Genomic DNA, 5,775 nt, shown 5'->3' on the forward strand with positions numbered 1-5,775 from the left:
TATTTAGATATTCATATTCAAATATCTATTAAAGTTCTAACTTGTGTTAACTTTACAGTCATCTAGAAACTCTAATGGAAGGAAGGAAGAGCATCGTATGTGCACTGCCGGCATCTGGAGTGAGACCACAACTACTCCAAAAACAAAAACCACAACAAGAAGCACTCAACAGAGAACAAGAACGGGGACAGTCCTCGGGAGGAAATGATGTGGAGGAGATAACCAGAACAGAGTTCAGAACCTCTCTTGGCTACTTGACACGCATTGAGGAACCTGAAGAAGACATCGACCCAATGTTCAGAAACTCATCTCTTTTCAGACGCCCACCACAAGCACAAGGACAGTCCTCGCGAACCAAGTCTGGCCGTCATTGCTAATTGTTGTATATGTCTGTTGTTTATGTATGTGTTTTTTGCTATATGATGAATCAATTATCAGCACATTATAGTGCTTTTGCATATTTCTAGTCTGGTTACAATTACTAAAAATTCTATTTTTAATTTTCTTTTTTTACAATATTCTCCAATTCTATATCCCATAAAAAAACAAAATTAGTAAATTAAACCGAAAAATGTGTCAATATAGAAAATATTATCTATTCAGTATTACCTAGAATATAAACGTCATAGCACAAGTAAAACGATGTATTATAATATTCAATGGCACAAAAAAATTGCTATTAAATGTTCAAAAATCCAAAAAAAACTGAGTTACAAAAAGGTATTCCATGACAAAAAACAAATGTCATAACAAAATATTTTATGGCACACGAAAAGTGCCACATAAAATATTTAAATAGCGAAAAGAAATCGCTATAAATAGGTATAATATAACACAGGACCAACGCTCTGTATATTGTTACAGCACGCGTAAAACGCTACGCTAGGGGGGGTCTATTATAGCTGCGGCTGTCACGGCGTTCTTCGAAACGCTATGAAAACGATATGATAGCGTTTGGCGGGTGCTATTAATACCGATATTTCTTGTAGTGTGGGACGGGAGCAGGGACGGAAAACGTCAAACTTAAAATTTATAGATACGGGTACGGCATAGAAACGCCGACCATATTATAAGAAAATATAAAAAATATCCATAAGTCAAAATATTAAAATCTGAAACATAAGTTTTAACAGCAGCAAACACACTTAATCAAAATACTAGACATCAACGGAAACAATAGCAAACACACTTGATAAAAATACTAGACAACAACAGAAACAACAGCAAACACACTTGATCAAAATACTAAACAACAACAGAATAAGCTAAAAATATATATGATACATATAAACTGACAAACACATCTTTGTATAAAAAACACAGAAACATTGTATATGAATTATTAATTATTTTCGTAAGATAAGATTACAAGAAAAAGGTAAAGAAAATGCTTTAAGTGTTTTGCTTGTGATATAAACAACAAAGAGACAAGAAGGGAAGGAAAGTGCGTATGTGTTCTGTTGCTGATATACCACAGAGAGAGATATGGTCGAGAGTTGAGTTTCAAAGAGAAAGAAGATGGAAGTGCAAGAGACTAAAGTGAGAGTGGAAGAATCGAAGAGACATAGACACTATTATTTTTTTTTAATTACAACTTTTGCTCTTTTCAAAATTAATAGATAAACACATTAAAGGTTAAAAACATATATGGTTTAATTTTTTACACCTCTTATAACACAAAAATTCAGATGGATACGTCTATTTTCTGCTGAAACTTTTCTGGAACGTCTCCTTCTCTGACCAAGCCTGTACCCGATGAGTCTTGACGTCCTGGGTTCACCTCACACATATTGGGGACGTTTCCTAGGCGTACCCGAGACGTCCCCGTCCCCCCCCCCCTCCCCCAACCTAGCCTTTCTTATCTCAACTCTGAAGTTTCAGTAGAAAAGACGGCCACGAAGACTTCAACAACCAGAAAATCCTTCTCTCATTCATCCTTCCATGTCTACTTTGAGGTTCGACGTACCCACCACAGTCCGGTTCGCAGAGTTTCAATCCGAGAGGTACTCATCCATTGTCAATATCACAAGTTTCTTTTTATTCTCGTCCCAATCAACTCCTCCTTGTCCTCCCTGAAAATCTGCGGTCGTCTTTTCCCCCTCACTTGCCACTATTCTCCGACAGTATGTGTTTGATTACCACTTTAAACTATATTGAACCTACACGTCCACTACTATTCTTCTACTATCACCATCTCTGTCTCAGTCGTCATTGTCTCCACCAGTTATCAAAACCACTGTCCTTCTTTTGGTCGATTACTCTTTTCTCTACGGTTCTCACTCAAGTTATTTGCTAATTTTTATTGATTCCCGAGTGATTGAGTTTTGTTTATTTTCAGTTAATGCTCCGGTAAAAGATAAGAATGAAGATTTTGGAGAGTATTTGAATAAGAACTGGCTTGTTAGGACATGTAAATAAGAATGAAGTTAATAAACATGGGTAGTTCGTAGAAGAACCTCAGCAGTGTACACATGGCGAAGAATCACATCAGTGTGCACATGGACATGCGTAGATGGTGTACATATATATGGATATCTCTAGACAGTGTAAATGTGAACATGTCAAGATGATGTACAACCTGCGTGTAGGTCTGTTGGGATTGGAAAGTCCTGATGCTGTAGTTAACTCTTTTGTGAGGTTGTGGCTGTTGGGCTGTGGCTGAAGTTCAATACATTTTCAAGTTGACCAAAAAAAGTAAAAACTCTCATGGAGTAGATATCGTTGATATATGGGCACTTGATGCTTAACCAAAACACTGTCCATATGTGCATGTATCTCCCATTGTTCATGTGTACATCACTGTTGTGTACACATGCCCTCTCTGTTAAGTAATTGCATATGTAAATTACACTCAGCCAACATAAACTTACAACCAATGATAATCATATGTATATATATATTCCCATTGTTTAAACTACCTAACCAAAAAGAGTCACAAAATGTACATTAAAACTACTATCTATATGTAAACCAATTTTTCTGTCTCTATGTATCATTTCACAATATCCACATGTACACCAATGTTCATGTACGCATATTCATTATTTTTAGAAATTGTTCTTATTTCTCACAACCCATCTAGCGAAGAACATGCAAATGGTAGTATATCCTCATTAAGCTTCGTTTTTTAAATACTTAGAGATTACAATTTATCATTTTACATGGTGCCACCTTCATGAACAGAAACATTTCAGAAGGCATACATGGCTAGACTAGACAATAAGAAAGGAGGAAGGATCAAGTGTACAAAAGCTAGAATGAATTTTTATAAGAACACAGAGAACATGTTGAACAAAATTTCAGACACATTTTGCTAATTTGCTATAAACAAAAGAAGCTTAAAAAGCTGAATCATAACTCTGAGAAATTACTCATACATCACACAAGATCATAACTTTTCTTGTTATTACCGACATACGTGACTAGACAATAAGGAAGCAAGAATGATCCAAGTGTACAAGAACTATAGTAAAATCGAGGAATACATATAACAAGGTTCCACTAACTTCATACACAAGTTGCTAATATTAATGGCAGATTAACTTTTCATGTTATTGATGAATTTTACTATTACAAGTTGCCAACCCACCACAAGCTGAGTATCTCAAGCAACATACCAGCTTATCTTCTTTATAAAGCCTACAACAACTTTCAATATGAAATCACAAGGAGACACATGTAGGTTATATAGTTCATCAGCTTATGAGAAAGCTTCGTGGAATGTAATATAGAAAGGTGTCGGCTTGATAATAAATAAAAAAAAAACAAAACTTTAACTAAAGAAAAATTCAAATCTAGATTCAAAGGATATGATTTGATCCAACAATTTCGAAAAAAAAAAAAAAACAGTAGATGCGTTACAAGAGAGACGAAGTGAAGACTGTGTCGGACCGGAATAAGATCCAAAAATCATGACTTTTGTTCAAAAACTCAACTTTCGTCGATTTTCATGCCATCATGACCTCAGCACCGACCCAAACCTCCTCCTCAGATACTGCGTTCAACTGCAACTGAGCTTCGTCGATTTCAATAACATCGAATTGATCAAGTGTACAAAACCTGCCTGAAGCTTAGTTTGGTGAGACGTGCTTAGCGTTGAGATCAGGTGGAAACCGGTTTAATCAGGTGGTGTGCCTCCTTTTCTTCTAAATAAAAATTTCGCATGTGTGTAATTTCGAGATCTAAGCCCGTATTAAAGCCCATATTATATTTGAAAGACGTGGCCGTGATTACCTTGGTGCCGAAGTCAACAAAACTAGGTGGATATTTTAGCTCTGTTTGCAAAGTGTTAAACTTTGGCGGTGTAATGCTCTCTGGGTTTAGTTGAACTTCTTGTGTGTTGATTAGTTTCCTTGCTTTGGAGCTATAAGTGCATGAGCTGTGTGTGTAAAGTTTCAGATTTTATCTTAACCTGAACTTTTCGTTAAGAAAAAAATGGCTACGATTGATCCTGAAAAAAGTTTTCTCCCCCTTCTCTCTAGCCTAACTCTCCATTAACGCCACATCTCTCTGCTCCGGTGCTGGTGGTCCGTTAGCTTCTTCCTCTTTTTGTTTGCTCCATCGACTCCTCTCTTCTCCCGTTCGGTCCTGCCTTAGCCCTGGTTTTGTCACGCTGCCTCAGGTCCTTCATCTACTCGCGATAGATCCAGCGGCTAGGGCGTTAGTAGCGTAGGCAGATCTGGTGTGACGGCGACGATTGGTGTGAGGGACTGTTGGTTGGGGTCAGATTCGTGGGTGGTCGGCGCCGTTTGTATCTTCGCTGGAGCTCTCTCAGTTGATTTGACTTGGTACCATGGCGAGGAAGAGGAGAGTGTCTGGACCGGCGTCGATCTTCTCTCACGCTTGTTCAAATCAAGGTGCGACTTCTTCCCGGCGGATCTTCATTGTTGGGTCTCCTGTTAGGTTTGTGCCTTATGGCTGGGTTTAGGTCTCAGTTTCTTGGCTTCGGCCATTTCCACTTTGCTTTCGGAAGATCCTACTACTGGTTTTCAGATGTGGGTGCGTGTGAGGAGCCTCTGTTCTCGGAGTTGTCGCCCGAGTTTAGTTGGTTTCTGTGGCAGCACGTGAAGAGTCACGAGACAGCATCCGCGTCTCTTTGTTGGTCTCTGTCTTCCGGAGGAAGGTTCTTGACTGTGGCAACTCGTCAGTCTCTCTCTCTCCACAATAAAGCGTCATCTGTAGAAGGTAATGCTTCTTTGGAAGTGTTGGTCTGTTGAGTATGGATAGGAGTTAGTTTGGCAATCGGTCCTCTTGCTAGTTTAAAGGTCCTTTTCTCCGGAGGAGGTGTGCCCGATGTGTCCCATTGCTCTATACGGTCCCGGGTTTGGAGGATTGGAGGCAGCAATCTCCACTTCACCATCCCGAACGACGGCACCGCCGGTTTGTGGACTCCTCCTCGTGCTGCTGGTGATGCGATTTTAAACGGACTTGAGGTTCCGTGATGGGTTTCTTTGTGTTGGTGTTGATGATTGAGTCTCTTGGAAGCTGTAGGCCTTTGCCCGGTGCTTCAAGGTTTAGGGGTGCCTTTCTCTCCGGGAGCTCGCGGCAACCGGGAGCTTAGTCCGCTCATACCTCTACTTCCGATCATCGACACTACGCTACTTCCGATCCTTCTCTTTGATTTATCTTCTTCCATTTAGAATCAAAATTTCTTATAGGTGCTCTGTTTAGTTTAATTATTCTTCTTCTGCTACTTGTCTTCTTCGTTCTTCTGTAAAAAATTAAAAATTTGGTATACTAAATTTAACATTTTACCAAAAAAAAAAAAAAAAAAAA

Source organism: Brassica oleracea, chromosome C2, assembly GCF_000695525.1.
Source record: "Brassica oleracea var. oleracea cultivar TO1000 chromosome C2, BOL, whole genome shotgun sequence".
NCBI classification, from domain to species: domain Eukaryota; kingdom Viridiplantae; phylum Streptophyta; class Magnoliopsida; order Brassicales; family Brassicaceae; genus Brassica; species Brassica oleracea.